The 15,681-nt window shown below is 31.4% G+C and overlaps 1 long non-coding RNA gene across 1 annotated transcript; it reads right to left on the reverse strand.

Moving 5' to 3' along the window:
- Nucleotides 1-3,124: 3,124 nt before the first annotated feature.
- LOC111640158 lies at nucleotides 3,125-9,423 on the reverse strand. Its single transcript, XR_002759229.1, has 3 exons — nucleotides 8,816-9,423; nucleotides 7,679-7,742; nucleotides 3,125-3,149 (listed from the first exon to the last, which is right to left on the reverse strand). It is a non-coding gene; the product is annotated as an uncharacterized LOC111640158 (long non-coding RNA).
- Between the last annotated feature and the right edge of the window lie 6,258 nt (nucleotides 9,424-15,681).

Raw genomic sequence — 15,681 nt, forward strand, 5'->3', positions numbered from 1 at the left:
GTTTTATATGAATTCCATGTTGTACGAGTCACTTAGATTTTACAAATACGTGTGCCGGGCCGTGAACGGCTCACGTATTTGTAAAATCTAAGTGACTCGTACAACATGGAATTCATATAAAACGGAATTATCAACAGTATTATAGGGGGTCGACTGTATACGATACTAAAACGAATACTTAGAAATTCTCTACTTTTATTTAAATCAACATAGACAAAAATTCTATATCAGACGAACTTAGAACTCAAAATATAAAATTTCCTTTCATTTACAAAGCGAAAAATATTTTTAAATCGTAATGCAATTGTTTAGATGTACTACATAAATACATACATAAATATGTATATAAGATAATTAAAGATTATATAGCCTGCTATTTAGAATTTCAAAATATTCTTTTCCTCTTGTAATGGCATAAACAATGACGATGCATAATATACAAACAAATATACATTCAATGATATTAATTTTATGGAATGAACTTTCTATTATTACTTTCGTTTCGGATAATTATTTTACATAATTTGTTTTGTAATTTCCAAAAGAGACTTTTATAACTGAAAAATTGAGGGTAAGATTCGCAATTAATAATGTTAATTCTTTTCAAAACCTTACGATAATGTTAAAAACTTCATTTTTCTGTGTGTATAACTCGCTTTAAAGATATCTTTTCCAGCCTTAAAAATTCGCTTTTAACAGTATTACAAAGTTCTATTCGACTTTGAAACGTTACGCAAGTAATTCTGAAAACAAAATAACCTATAAATATGCGTATATATCCGTTGGTAATTAGCTAAGGCGTGATATCATCGTACATACTCTACCCTCAACTGTAAACAAGCATCGTAAACAAATAAAAAAATCTGACATATTCGATATTTAGACGGGACACTTACAACTATGGAAGTGACGAAAAGTAATTCAATTTAGTAATACACAATGCAGGTAACTTAAAGATTAGCCGGCGAATTGATATAACAATCGGAAGAATGCACTGTATTTTCTAGGCCAATTTAGTAGTAACGTAAAAGAGGGCAGAGATTCGACCCGGGTGCATAAAAGTCTATTAATTTCGTTGTCGCATAGAATATTAAAGTAAGCGGATTGTTTGGAATAATTATACGCACTTTGTCCTTACTTTGTGGCACGTTACCTTACTTCGATCTTCTCGTCTCGCCGATGTTCTTAGGCTCGGAGCTTCTTTTGCCTGTATTCGTTATAAAATAGAAAGATATTGCGCATCTTTTATGTATATTTTTTGGCTTAATTTCGTAACTAATTTAGTTAATAATGCGAACGGAGTAAAGAGACTAAAGACGAAACACGAAAATAAATAATTAAGCTAATATTAGAAATGCATAATATATATTCCTGTACGGTTTGAATATTTTAAAGAGTGATTTGATAGATAACACTGCGGCATTCCACTCGCTTCTCTACCAAACCGATACGTGACTGTCAACCATCCAATAACCTGCATTAGCAATTATATAAAACATAATATAAAATTAATGAGTATCTTAGAGAGGAACATAAATTGGCAACAGTGATGGGGCATGACTGAAGTAACGCCATCTGGTGAACCATAAACCAACTAATTAGGCCGTAATTGCATCCTTAAGGTGTCAACGGGTCTTAAATCATCGGGTTCACGACCGCATTGATCACGTGGCCGAGACGTCACTAGCCCAAGCGTGACGTCACCGACTGGCAGCAATTAGTGACTTCGCTAATTACATGCTGATGTGACGACGCACTGTGCGGAAATGTGCGATTAACCCGGAGCACAACTCAATGACTTCATTTCTCTTCTCAATATAAAACCTAAAAGTTTGACAATGACGTCGCTTCTAGTGTCAAATACTCCAAGGAGTCTATTAAGGCTGCAAATGAGTGATCCGACCAGCTTATCCTCGCCCGGAACCGATCGACGGTCCCGACTACTTTCGATATTTCCCGATTTCCTACTTTCAATGGGTTTTTCGTTCCCGTTCGTATCCAAACAATCGCTTAAAACAACCTCCAAAGCTCTAACTTTTCGATAAAATTCCGAAAAGACCGACATTTTACACATTTTATCTCTTCCACCCTCGTTCGTAAAAATTAAAATTTCTCTCTAGTATTTACATAGGTTTCTCTCGCAGCTTATTATTATATTTATATTCAACGAATCTCCGTATGTTACGTAAACTGTCCGTGAAATATACGTATATAGGCCTAATATAGATTCCTACAAAACAAGTTTTTACGAACAGGTATCGGAAACGATGCTTTTGATATTTTATTTTTACTTCATAACAACAGCGAATCGTTGCCACGCAACCTTGCATTTTTACAAGAACTGAAATAATCCTATAATTTATTAGAAAAAGTAAAATTCGTTAGATTGAAAAGAAAAAAGAAAAAAAAAAAAAGAAAATTTGTCATAAATATGGGCATTTCGACTTATTTCTGTCTACTTTAAATCTATTCGCAATTCATTGATCAAAAACCATAAAACAAGGATCAGCAGCGGTGCAGGAAAAACTTCGCTTAGAAAATACCTCGCGGACATCACGTCGACCAAAACAAGGGGGCCCACATTTTCAGATCTCATCTCGGAGGACTTAGACCCACGTCTTTGAATGTCACCGCTCTTCGCCATTATCGAACAAACCATGTGTATGGACCAGTTGCTAAATAACGTACGAGAATCCAAAACAAGTAAGCGAACGAACAAACAAACAAACAACGAGGCTTTAAAAGGTCACACACACACACACATACAATACAAGAAATGTATCTCGTAACGAAAATTTTCAAATGTCCTTCGATTTTCTAGTTTTAATAACAATTGTCTTCTTCATGGTTTGGTTGTTTCTTTCAGACAATAAACAACTTATTATTGTTGACGGTTCAGCAATCACTGGTAAATCAAAATTAAATGACGTCATATTTTAATTCAACTCGATAAATTCTTCTTTGAAAAATTAATAACAATTATATTATTTATAAATGTCTATTTAAAGACATTTTTCTTATATTATTTTTTAAAATAATTTTAATTAAAATCGCGGTGTCATAAATCTCACTACGGATAAAGATTTAAAAAAAAAAAAAAAATTCAAATTTAAATGGACCAATGGGCGACGGAATCGTTCGGACACCACCTATGATACAAAAAGTACAATAATTACTTTAAATATCACACTAAGAATATTAAGAACGTTTTAAATATTTCATGTTGGGAGAGAAATAGAGAGAAAGAGAGAGAGAGGAATGAATTTTTTCCGCTTGGTTTTGTGCTAAACTTTTTTATTCTTAACGTAATTTTAACATAATGGCGTCATTTAAGTGAGCAGTCAGCGACAGAAGAGATGGACAAGTTGATCAAGTTAGGGGGTTTGTCTCGGACTGTGTTCATCTTTAATGCCGCTATTATCATGTTAATGATGGTAAAATCAGTGCTACTCGGTGGCACGAGTGTGATTATCAGTCATTCTGCCATCACTTTGCTATTGTCGTGTGAGCTCTGGTGTAAACTAGAGTCACGTAATGAAGAATTTTTTTTCCTTGTCTTTGTGGTTTCGGGACCGATATCATCTCTGGGCTTTCTTTTTTTTTTTTTCTTTTTTTTAATGTTCGTTTCGCACGTTCGATTGTCTTGCATGCTACGAGAAACAGGGGAATTGCTTACCGGTGTGTATATTCTGCACCTACACCTTCGAATGTGCAAGATGGGGCTTACCGTGTTTGTAAGGATTTTCGATTCTCCAGGTAATATCTTCTTTTTGAAAGAGAATGTGTTAAAAACAAGGAGCAACACTGCAATTTCATCATCGGCCGCTGGGAGAGAGAGAGAGAGAGAGAGTTTTAAATTTTAATCAGTCACTTTTTCTTTAAGCGATATTTTTAAAAGAGAATAATTTAAACTAAGTGGAAAAGTTAATGAAGCCTAATTCTATTAGGGCAGATAAGCAGATTCAAAAAATAATCGCACATTAAAGCAGAATATTAAGTTTGACTGTATAAAAAAAAAAAAGAATTCTTCAATTTAAAGAGATTAAAACCTATATAAATTGGAACCTCCATTTCTTTAGGTTTTCTAACAATTTACATACACATTACTCTCATTCTTGATCTAGATTGTCTTCCAATCACTTATAATATTTTTCACATAATTGAAATGTTAAAAACTGTTTTTAAAATCATAATAAGAAAGAGAATCTCCATTAAAACAAAACGTACGGAAAGGGTTCTCAATCTTCGTCACACATTGCCACTTCTTAAAAGAAGACTTGTACATTTTGCGGCCCCGGCAATTAACTCTATTCGTTTGGATTAACTCTCCAGTTAAATTAATCCCGATAAAAAAGTTAAATACGTTAATCATTAATCGTCCAGTGCCGATAACTAGTACCACAACCTCATTATTGCCTTTAAAACTTGGCAATTCTTCATTCTCGGATATGAAATATGGTATTTTTTAAAGAAGAATTTCACCCGGTTTAAATAATTTATACTTTATACTCCACATCAGAAATGTTTATTTATATACCGTACAGGTTTATGACTGACAGATGTTCAAAAATTATCCTAGCATTCGTTGCAAACAATATAAACCTATTTACATACGTTTTTCAGATAACATGTTGCATTATATCGAAATAATATCTAATATCCGTACCGCATGAAGTCTTTGTTAATCGTATAAAAGAACAAACTACTGTAACTTTTACTGTCATTATTATTATTGTTATTACAAAACTATGCAAAGTATTGAATAAGTCGTATTATGTTTAAAATTTCTCAACACAATAATCGAGTATAATTCAGAAATTATTCCATCAAAAACTATTGATTGAAATCGCTTTTAATTCCTGCATTAAATAATTTAATTACAAGTCGACCCCCCCCTATAACACCGTTGATTATTCCGTTTTATATGAATCCAATGTTGTACGAGTCACTTAGATTTTACAAATACCTGAGCCGTTCACAGCCCGGCACACGTATTTGTAAAATCTAAGTGACTCGTACAACGTGGAATTCATATAAAACGGAATAATGAACAGTGTTATAGGGGGGTCGACTTGTACCTTTATTCAAACGTGAATAAAGACCGAACGTTTCAAAATTTTCGACTTTGATTCGTAACGGAATCGTTATTATTTATTTTAGCAGACGTTTTTATAGATAAATAACAAGCTATTTATAAAAATGATAAATAAAGATAGGCCTTTAAGTTTCCTTAACTATAATAATGCACACGGTCTTATTTACTATATCTCTATAAACATACCCCCCGACAACTTTCGTAATTAGTATAAAAATTAATGTACGATTCATTAATATAAAAATTAATAATATCGACAGAATAAATAAACTTTACCGTTCATTTTTCGAAAGAAATTATTTTTAGTTCGACGGTTGTAATTAAACACACGCTATTATATTATGCAATACGTCATACGTTAAAGGAACCGATTTAAACTAGTTTTTTATATAATTGGTAATTAATAAATAGATTAAGGCCTAATACTACTACTTATACACTCTCTACATAGTTTACTAAGAGTTATATAAGAAGTTTTGTTTAGAAATCATTGTATTTTCTAGGAAAATTTAGTCGATAGATTCTTTGATATGGAGATTATATATATATTTTTTTCAAACAAAGGAACAAAACGTATGAAACAATTACAGACATTTATCCCTACTACTATCGAAAATACAATATTCTGTAATATTTAAATTCCATTGGGGTTTTAATCGTAATAATAAAAAGTTACCGAAATTTTTCCTTTCTGAATTCACTGCAGAAAATTTATATTAATAAATAAAAAGTATACGCCGAGAAAATAATTATGTATTAAACAAATTGTTAAAATATTGTTTAGTAAATAGCAGAAGTAAAACAGAAATTAAGATTTCATTTTGTAATTCTTTAATCGAAATTGTATCCTGTTGTAATAAACTAAGCAAAATAAATAAATAAATAAATATATTATTAATATAAAGGATTTAATGTAATAAAACGGTAAAATAAAAATGAAAATAACAATTAAGTGATGTAAAAATTCTTAAAAGACGAAACGTTTAATGAGTGGGAAAGAAGAAATTACTAAAATGGGAGAGAGAGAATTTACATAAAACACGAAAGTTTACAAGGAAACAATGACAAAACATAAAAAAAAAAAAACACGTACTAAACTTCTTAATAAAAAGTAACGTCCGATTCGTATAGATTTATCGTTTATAGAATACACCTGTAATAATTTTTCTTGTTAAAAATAACATAGAAATCAAATAACAAGGGAAAACAGATTTAGACATCATCTGCCTCGAAATTATCTTGTTACCATAACAACGATAAATTTAATTTGTCATACAACAACAACATAATTTTATAACGTTACTAATTTGGAATATATTTTTTTAAGAGAGGAGGGAGGGAAGTAAGAAGACAATAAGATTTAAAAATTTCGGTAAAGGAAAACGTCCCACCCCAAATAACAACAACGATCGCGATTCGGAATCGCTACGAGACTCGGAAAGAACAGAGTGAACAGATGGACAAGAGTAAGCAGACTCTTTTTTTTTTTTTTCGATTCAGACAGATGACGTCAGTTCATCTCCCCAATCGAATAACGGTCAAGTAAAAGGACGCACCGGTCTTTGTGTCGCCTTTCCATCCGATGACGTCACGTCTCTCTCACGGACGCTGAGTCACTTGCGGAGTGAGCGAGAGAGACAGAGAGTGGAGTGTGGTGTGGGAACACATGCACGTGGATCTTATGCAACATGCAACTTTCACCTGTCAGACCGACAAGCAAATGAAATCAGTAGGCGTGGCTAAAAACCATCTGCCACCAATGAACGACGAGTAGCCGTCAATCAAAAGTCGTTATAGTGATCGGCGATCTTTTCTACCTCTTCGATTTAGAATTAACGGAAGAAAAAGTTAAAAAGAAAACAAAAAATAAAAAAATCCTTCCCTAAATCGTGTCGAATAGGCAAAAAGTCGACGTTGCCTTATATAAACACGTGTTTGTTTCTACAGGCTCGTCTAAAGCAAACAGGGCCCGGGGCGTCGCGGCTAATTCTGGACACACACACACAGTCCCTTCTTTGTTATGTCACCACCTAGTGCATGTAAATCGTCGAGGGCGTGAGAGAAAAGCGGTTGACGTCATATCGTTGCGCAAAAAAAAAAAAAAGCACACAGGACCATTGGTTTATGGCAGCAAGACAAATATTTGTTTCTGGTGGGGTGTCAAACCGCTCTCTTCTGTTTAGTGACGAGTGCAAAAGAAAAAGAATTTAAGTTCTTTATGAATAGATCAATCGTGTTTTTACGAATATAAAAAATCATTTTAAAAAAAAACCCAGCGAGAAGCAAACAAACAATTGCGAAGATATTCGTAACGTTTATGTCCGAAGTCCATCACGGGACAAAAGTTACGTAAACTACTGGATCGCCCTTGAAATACAGGTTATCAGTTCCTTGAAAGGCATTGAAATAACTACTACCGTAAGACACTAGTTGCACCGCATTATATAAATAAAATTATATACTAGAATAACACTAGCTCCAACACACGTAAATATTTAAATTTAATTTTCTGACCGTTTTATTTAATTTTTTTAACAAGAAAATAATGACCTAAATCGAGAGAATAAGAGAGTGAAATGTCACCTGTATTTTTATCCTTCTTGGCATAGTGACAGTTGGGTCTTGTACTGGATCAATGTAGCACTGTCTATAAAAGAAGGAAATTATCTGAGATTATCACGGTTACTAAATATAGATACAGTAATAATATTTAAAAATCAAAACACAAGGTTAAAAAGATTGTTTTTAGGACGCTCTTCGATGTCGAAGTAGATCAAGTTCATTTTGGGGAGAGGGGCCCCTCAGCGGTCATTGCTCTGAAACTTAGGTTTTTCCGGGTACAAGTAAGGAAGTCGACCAACAATTACATAAAATTCATCTACGTAACGAGAGAATTACACCTTTTTTTCCCCCCCGTTTAGTAGATCAAATACCATTTAAGAAAATACGATATGATTTTTAAGATCAAATTGTTGGCCATGAAGAAATATAGAAACCTTGCTCGAAAGAAAAAAAAAAAAAAGAAGTATGACCTATTTGCAGTATGCGATATTGCTGCAAGAGATCGAATATCAACTAACGGAATCAATTGTAACACGACTTGTTTTTTTTAATGCGAACATCACTAAGTGTCAACGATCTAATTCGTAGAAAAAGCCAGTCATTAGGTAATTAATAGTGTAACAAAGTATCGGCCGTTGTTTAAGGTTGTAGGCCTAAGTGGAAAATCTTACGAAATCTTTTTTCTCCCCGTTTGGTCAATAAAAGAAACGGCAATTTCCGGTAGTGTAGGTAAGACGAATAATTCTCACGCACACGGATCAGCCAGTGCTTTTATGTGTTCCTGGCCTGGGAATACAGAAAAAAAAAGACGAAGGCCAACGATGACGTAAGAGGCAGGTTGAGGGACAATGCCGAGTTCCCAGTGCACACACTATTGTGTCCTCATGCCTGAACACCCTGTTACTTCAACAGACAGCGAAAATCCATTTAGACGGTTGAATGGCTGGTTTGTCCCAGGGATAGGCCCCCGTCCCACCCCGCACGCATAGGATAAGATAGTAACATGGCTACCATCAAACGTTATTTGTAATTAGTAAAACAGAAGGGAATCGCGCGCGCTCGATGGGTTACGTAACACACGTTACCTGCCTCGTCAGCGCGCTCGAGCACGTTGTTACTCTATTTGACAATTGAACGTTAAATGGGAGTTTTACTTACCGCTCCGGACGTTAAACGAGATGGCAGAACGTAGGAAAAATCGAAAGGACAAACTGTCACATAGGAGTCACACCGTTATCAAACGAAACACATTCCATAGTTCGCACCACGTTTAAACTGGCGTTGACAAGCTTCCCAATCGGCCTTGAAAGGCAACATTAAGCCGCCGTGCTCCAACATACTGTAAATACAAACATATTCTTCCGCCAGTTCGGTCTCCCTTCTCCGGTAACCATAGCAACACACAATAGAGAAGTACCCAACGCTCGGCACCCCACCGATGACGTAATGAATTTTCGACCACCTCTCTCTACCGGATCGGACGAGCGTCGGAAACTAACAGAATTACTTTTCATTGCGGAGACACACGTTGTTATTCTAGGTAGTGGAGCGTCGCAGCCGTGACGTCATATCACCTGCCTTATAAACATCGTAGAAGCACAAAAATTGGGTCGAATGGGACAGGAACTTGTCAGCTTGTTATGATAATCTTTGCCCCCTAGCAAAGATCGACCTTGTTGCTTGGAAAAATTTTTAACGCTTATCTTCTTTTAAGCGTACGTTTCTCGACCGACAACCGCAAAAAAACCCTCCATTCCTAACATATAGTTCCTCTGTTACGTACTGTTACGTCATCGGTTTCACGTGGCTTTTTTTTTTTATTATTATTATAACCTTCGCTCGAACGACTAAAGAGAAAACTTTTCTATGGCTGCCTCCATACGTTTATTTATCAATTTATTTTAAGCAGAATGAAAGTTTATAAATATAAATTTTAACTTCTAGCCATAACAATACTTCTTTACGTATTAATTCCTAAAGCCACGATGGCACGTAATAAAATTCGACTATCGCAAACTTAATTAGTCCAACCAATTAACATAACCAATTTAGAAAATGACCAATATCTTATTAAAAATATACCTAAATCGAGACAATTGACCATTGCCGTAAGATTATTATAGCATCGAAAATGACGTTTTATCTAAGTCTTGTGTAACAAGATATCTTCGGATGATATCAGAAAGTATTAAATATCGTCCTTCTTTATTGTCTTACACACAAACTCTCTCTCTCTCTCTCTCTCTCTTTCTCCTCTCTTCTAGACGTTTATAATTTGCTAAATTTAATAATTAAAGGAGTAATAATAATGTATGGGTAGAAAGAGAGAAGGTGGGGAGGGGGTAAAAAAACGTCACGAACATTACTGGATATATTTAAACTTTTAAACATCGAACAGCAGCTTTACACAAACTAAATAAACATTTGTAAGAAGGAGACAGATAGAGGTAGACGATTATAAAGCTGGACTTTTGAGAAACCATGTAGAATATCGCTAAAATATTTTACTTGGGCAGTAACAGAATCTCGTTCTTAAATTCTAGATTTCCTTAAGAGATCAAAGTCAGCGAGAATAAGGACTACGTTCGACGTACAAGAGACATCAAGATGTGCTTCATCAGCATAGAAATGTCATAAAATTGATTTTTCCGGAAAATTTTATTTCCGTGCACCTCAGCCCCATCGAGAGGGGTGGGGGAATTGGTAAAAATGGCTTCCTTCCTTAGTTCTTTTCTTTATATCTATCAATTTTTTTTTTTTTTTTTCTAAAAACCCCTAACAGTATACCTGTGGTGAGACCTTTAGGATGAAGCGGCTGATTTGATACACTGCATCTGGATAAAGGAGTAAACTCAAAAACCAACTTCCCTAAAATCACTTTAAACTCATAAATCGACTTAAACTTAATTAAATCCATCAATTTTAATTAAACATAATTTTTTTAACATGCCAGCACTGCTCATTTAAATTAAAAAAATAATTCTTTTTTTCTTTCTTTCTTAAAGAAAAGACTTCTTAATTAATTTTCTTACCTATCCTAATGTATATTATTTATAAAAAAAATTATTTAATAATTTAGTATTATTTTTTTTTTCTTTNGAAAGTTTATAAATATAAATTTTAACTTCTAGCCATAACAATACTTCTTTACGTATTAATTCCTAAAGCCACGATGGCACGTAATAAAATTCGACTATCGCAAACTTAATTAGTCCAACCAATTAACATAACCAATTTAGAAAATGACCAATATCTTATTAAAAATATACCTAAATCGAGACAATTGACCATTGCCGTAAGATTATTATAGCATCGAAAATGACGTTTTATCTAAGTCTTGTGTAACAAGATATCTTCGGATGATATCAGAAAGTATTAAATATCGTCCTTCTTTATTGTCTTACACACAAACTCTCTCTCTCTCTCTCTCTCTCTTTCTCCTCTCTTCTAGACGTTTATAATTTGCTAAATTTAATAATTAAAGGAGTAATAATAATGTATGGGTAGAAAGAGAGAAGGTGGGGAGGGGGTAAAAAAACGTCACGAACATTACTGGATATATTTAAACTTTTAAACATCGAACAGCAGCTTTACACAAACTAAATAAACATTTGTAAGAAGGAGACAGATAGAGGTAGACGATTATAAAGCTGGACTTTTGAGAAACCATGTAGAATATCGCTAAAATATTTTACTTGGGCAGTAACAGAATCTCGTTCTTAAATTCTAGATTTCCTTAAGAGATCAAAGTCAGCGAGAATAAGGACTACGTTCGACGTACAAGAGACATCAAGATGTGCTTCATCAGCATAGAAATGTCATAAAATTGATTTTTCCGGAAAATTTTATTTCCGTGCACCTCAGCCCCATCGAGAGGGGTGGGGGAATTGGTAAAAATGGCTTCCTTCCTTAGTTCTTTTCTTTATATCTATCAATTTTTTTTTTTTTTTTTCTAAAAACCCCTAACAGTATACCTGTGGTGAGACCTTTAGGATGAAGCGGCTGATTTGATACACTGCATCTGGATAAAGGAGTAAACTCAAAAACCAACTTCCCTAAAATCACTTTAAACTCATAAATCGACTTAAACTTAATTAAATCCATCAATTTTAATTAAACATAATTTTTTTAACATGCCAGCACTGCTCATTTAAATTAAAAAAATAATTCTTTTTTTCTTTCTTTCTTAAAGAAAAGACTTCTTAATTAATTTTCTTACCTATCCTAATGTATATTATTTATAAAAAAAATTATTTAATAATTTAGTATTATTTTTTTTTTTTCTTTTACACTTATTGATCTCTGTAATAAATCTGATTTCCTTATTAAATATTTACAGAAGTTAGATAAGATTATTATTACTATTATTATTATTATTGCTGTCCTTACTAAGAATTTAATTTAATTGGATTTAAAAATAATCAATCCCCCTTCATATTTTGTTAAAATTAATGAATATTTCTCTCGTAAATAGTAAGAAAATTATTAATATTAATAACTATTATCCTCTTTTCGATAATATAAACATTTCAAATAATAATGAATTGCGATTATCTCTGAAACTAAGATCAACCGCTGTGTCAGCCATTTTTCAGATAAATCGAATATTTTCGGTTTAAACTATACGAGTAAATGAAAAGTTACGATTATTAAATAATAAGTTAGACTTCAACTTGTTTCAATCCTTAATAATTTATTATTTTATTTGTTAGTTTCTTCCTTCTACATCATAAAAACTCCCTACACTCTATCAGGTATGTATAGAATATATATATATATATATAGGCCTATATATATATAAACTACAAATAGGTAGAAAAAATTCTCACCTTCATTAAATGAAGAATTTATTATATTTTTTCTAACATTATTACTTACATTATTTAATATAAAAATTGCATAATAAAAATAATAAAAGACGAATGATCAACCAATAAAATAAGTCGAGAATGACTAAGTTTAAATGAAAAAAAAAATGAAATTTAGAAATGAAAAACGAGAAAAATTATATGATTTTATGACATTTTTTTTTATTATTATTTTGTAATAATTTTTTTTTGTTTCTATTTTTCTTTTACGTAAAAAAAAAAGTGAAGAAAAACATGCATTAAAAGTTCTTATATCGTGTCGAAAAACTTAAACTAACAGTAAACAGTTTATCTAAATTGTTATTGTTTGTAGATAATTGTATTATTTTTATGACTCTGTTTTCTTTATTGTCTGATATAAATGTTTATTTCCCTATTTAGTGACATATTATATATATACAATGTTTGTTAAGCGACCTAAATATATAATACTAAAGGAAAAATTTTTACATTTATATAGGACAACCCCAGGGTAAACAAAATGTAGTGTTAAAATAAAGGAAATTAGAACAAGTAGGGATGAAACTATATAATTCTATCGGAATAATCCAGTACTTTTGTTAGAGATTAAGGCAAAGGGTACGTTTAAAAATCATCTTTTACGGTTGATATCGGTCGAAAAAACTTAAGCCGGAAGAAAACTAAAAGTAAAAGTACAGTACATTCTTATAAAGTTTTCAAGTTTAAAATATGACTTTTCTGTAGTTACTCGTAGTAACATCGAATAAAGACGGTTAGTTCAAAGTAAACTAACACCAGGTACACATGTAAGTCAAGAAGGTCACTCACGTAACATGTATTGTACACATGTACAAGAACAACAATACCTATGCCGCTTGTATTGATCTATAGAAGATTGTACTGATTACTGACCCGGTTCCGGTTGTTTAATTTCTGTTCAGTTTTTAACAAGTAGGAGGAAAAAAAAAGAAGTTCCCCTCTTTTTTTTATTGTTTTGTCGGATGTAACCACTTGCGCAACCGATATAAATACGAAAATTAAAATCGACCATATATTAAATTTACCTTATTTTTTTTTTTCTTTCTTTTTTTTCAAATCCCATCTCTAGTAAAGTTACACAACTGGAAGTAACAATTCCAAAAGTCAATTTTAAATATTAATAATAATAATATATATATATATAAAACCTTTTATTATTTGTTTATATTAACAAGTATATGGTATGTAGAACCGATGTTAGACATCATACTAGCAAAGTCTATTATTGTAGATATATATAAAACCTTTAGTTATTTGTTTATATTAACAAGTATATGGTATGTAGAACCGATGTTAGACATCATACTAGCAAAGTCTATTATTGTAGATCTTTTATAATTTCAGTCTTTGAATAAAATAGAATGTTGAATTATCCGTAAATTCATTTCCTTTTGGATAAAAGATGATTTGTTAGGTTAGTAAACTCAAATTCTGTTATCGGATAGGTTTATTTGATGAAAAAGATAGTTTGGTATGAATGTAACCAGTTTATTTTTCCAAAAGATGAAAAGGTTTTTGTCTGCTTTCGGTATATAGAATTGCGAAACTTCTCAATACAGTAATAATACCGAATTTGTTTATTTAAACATACGTACACACGTACATATGTATATATATATATATTCACATAACTTCGAAATGAACTTTTTTTTTTAAAGAAATTTGATTTATAACAACCTGACCGAAAAAAAAAAAAAATTATTCAATCAAATTAAAATAAAACACTAAATAACAATCTTTAAAGTTGTAAACTGCAACTATGTTACAGTATCTCATTTCGTTTCATAATCCACAAGGTCATTACTGAATGATAAAACTAACCTTTAAAAAGAACTATAAACTATTTATCATATATATATATATAAAAAAAATAATAAATTTATATCAAAAATAGCAGCGTATAATCTATGTATTAAATTCCACAATTTATCAATTATATAATTTTTCTTTTTGAAATTTTATTTAATAAACATTAATCCATTCGAAGTAAATTTAAGGATAATAAATTTTATATTTATTCAAGAAAAAAAAATAAAATAAAATAATAAAAGAAACTCATTAAAAACGTACCAGAAAATTATTTGAGTATTTTCGAATTAATTTATGTTCCGGTAAATATTTTGTCCTTTATATTGATTAAACCATCACAATATTTAACAATTGATCCATCTATCTACAATCGAACCTGTTTACGTAACGAGTAATTATATGACATCGATTAAAGATTAAGCTCTCTTCACCCCAATTGTCTTATTGAATTGTATAAACTTTAAAGGAATAAAAAGTAAAAAATAAAAATTTATAACGAAGATACTCCATTTCTAATCTAACTCCATTGAATTAATATATAATTTAGTTTATAATAATAATTATCTTTATATTTACTTTATTAAAGATTGTATACTAGAGATATCTTCATTTATATTTCATATATATTTAAATACTCTAATTAAGATTTTATCAATGATATTAAGTACTAAGAGAGAGCTTATGGTATTTTTTTTTTCTTTCTTAATACCATTCAAAAAAGAGTATTTGTTGGAAGGATAAAGTATTTTTGAACTCTTCAAACACTTTTAACACGAATAGAAAATACATTTTTGAGCAGCCCTTACGTAAAACCTGTTCAAAAATGCATTCCTAATCGTATCAAATCGTAACTTTAAACAAAAATAAAAACATAAGCGAGTTGCATTTGATCATCAGTCATTTGTCATTTAAAATAAAGGCAAAGTAAAAATATGGGGGATTAAAAAAAAAAAAAATTAAAATAATAATAAAAAAAAACTTCGCCACGATAATTATGTAGCGGAGTATGCAAATGAACGAAATCAAAATGCGACATCCCTTTTTTATTTTTATTTTATTGTTATTATTATTATATATTTTTTTTTTTCGTCTTCTTTATGAATGATTCTGATCACCAAAATATAACCCATTGCCGTTAAAGTATAATGCATCCGGCAGATGGATAGAGAAAGAACTAAGTAGACAAATTGAGCGTGAAGCTGAATGTTTTCGTTTCTTTTTTGATTATTATTTCTACTTAAGAACTTGGTGGAATTTTTAGTTTTTTTATTTTTTTTATTTTATTTCTTCCCCTTCTTTCTTATTTTACTAAGATGAATATATTTCGTTTCATTGGTCGAATTTGGC

The sequence above is a fragment of the Centruroides sculpturatus genome, unplaced genomic scaffold, assembly GCF_000671375.1.
Source record: "Centruroides sculpturatus isolate CEXI.00-Female unplaced genomic scaffold, Cexi_2.0 scaffold1400, whole genome shotgun sequence".
Classification (NCBI taxonomy): domain Eukaryota; kingdom Metazoa; phylum Arthropoda; class Arachnida; order Scorpiones; family Buthidae; genus Centruroides; species Centruroides sculpturatus.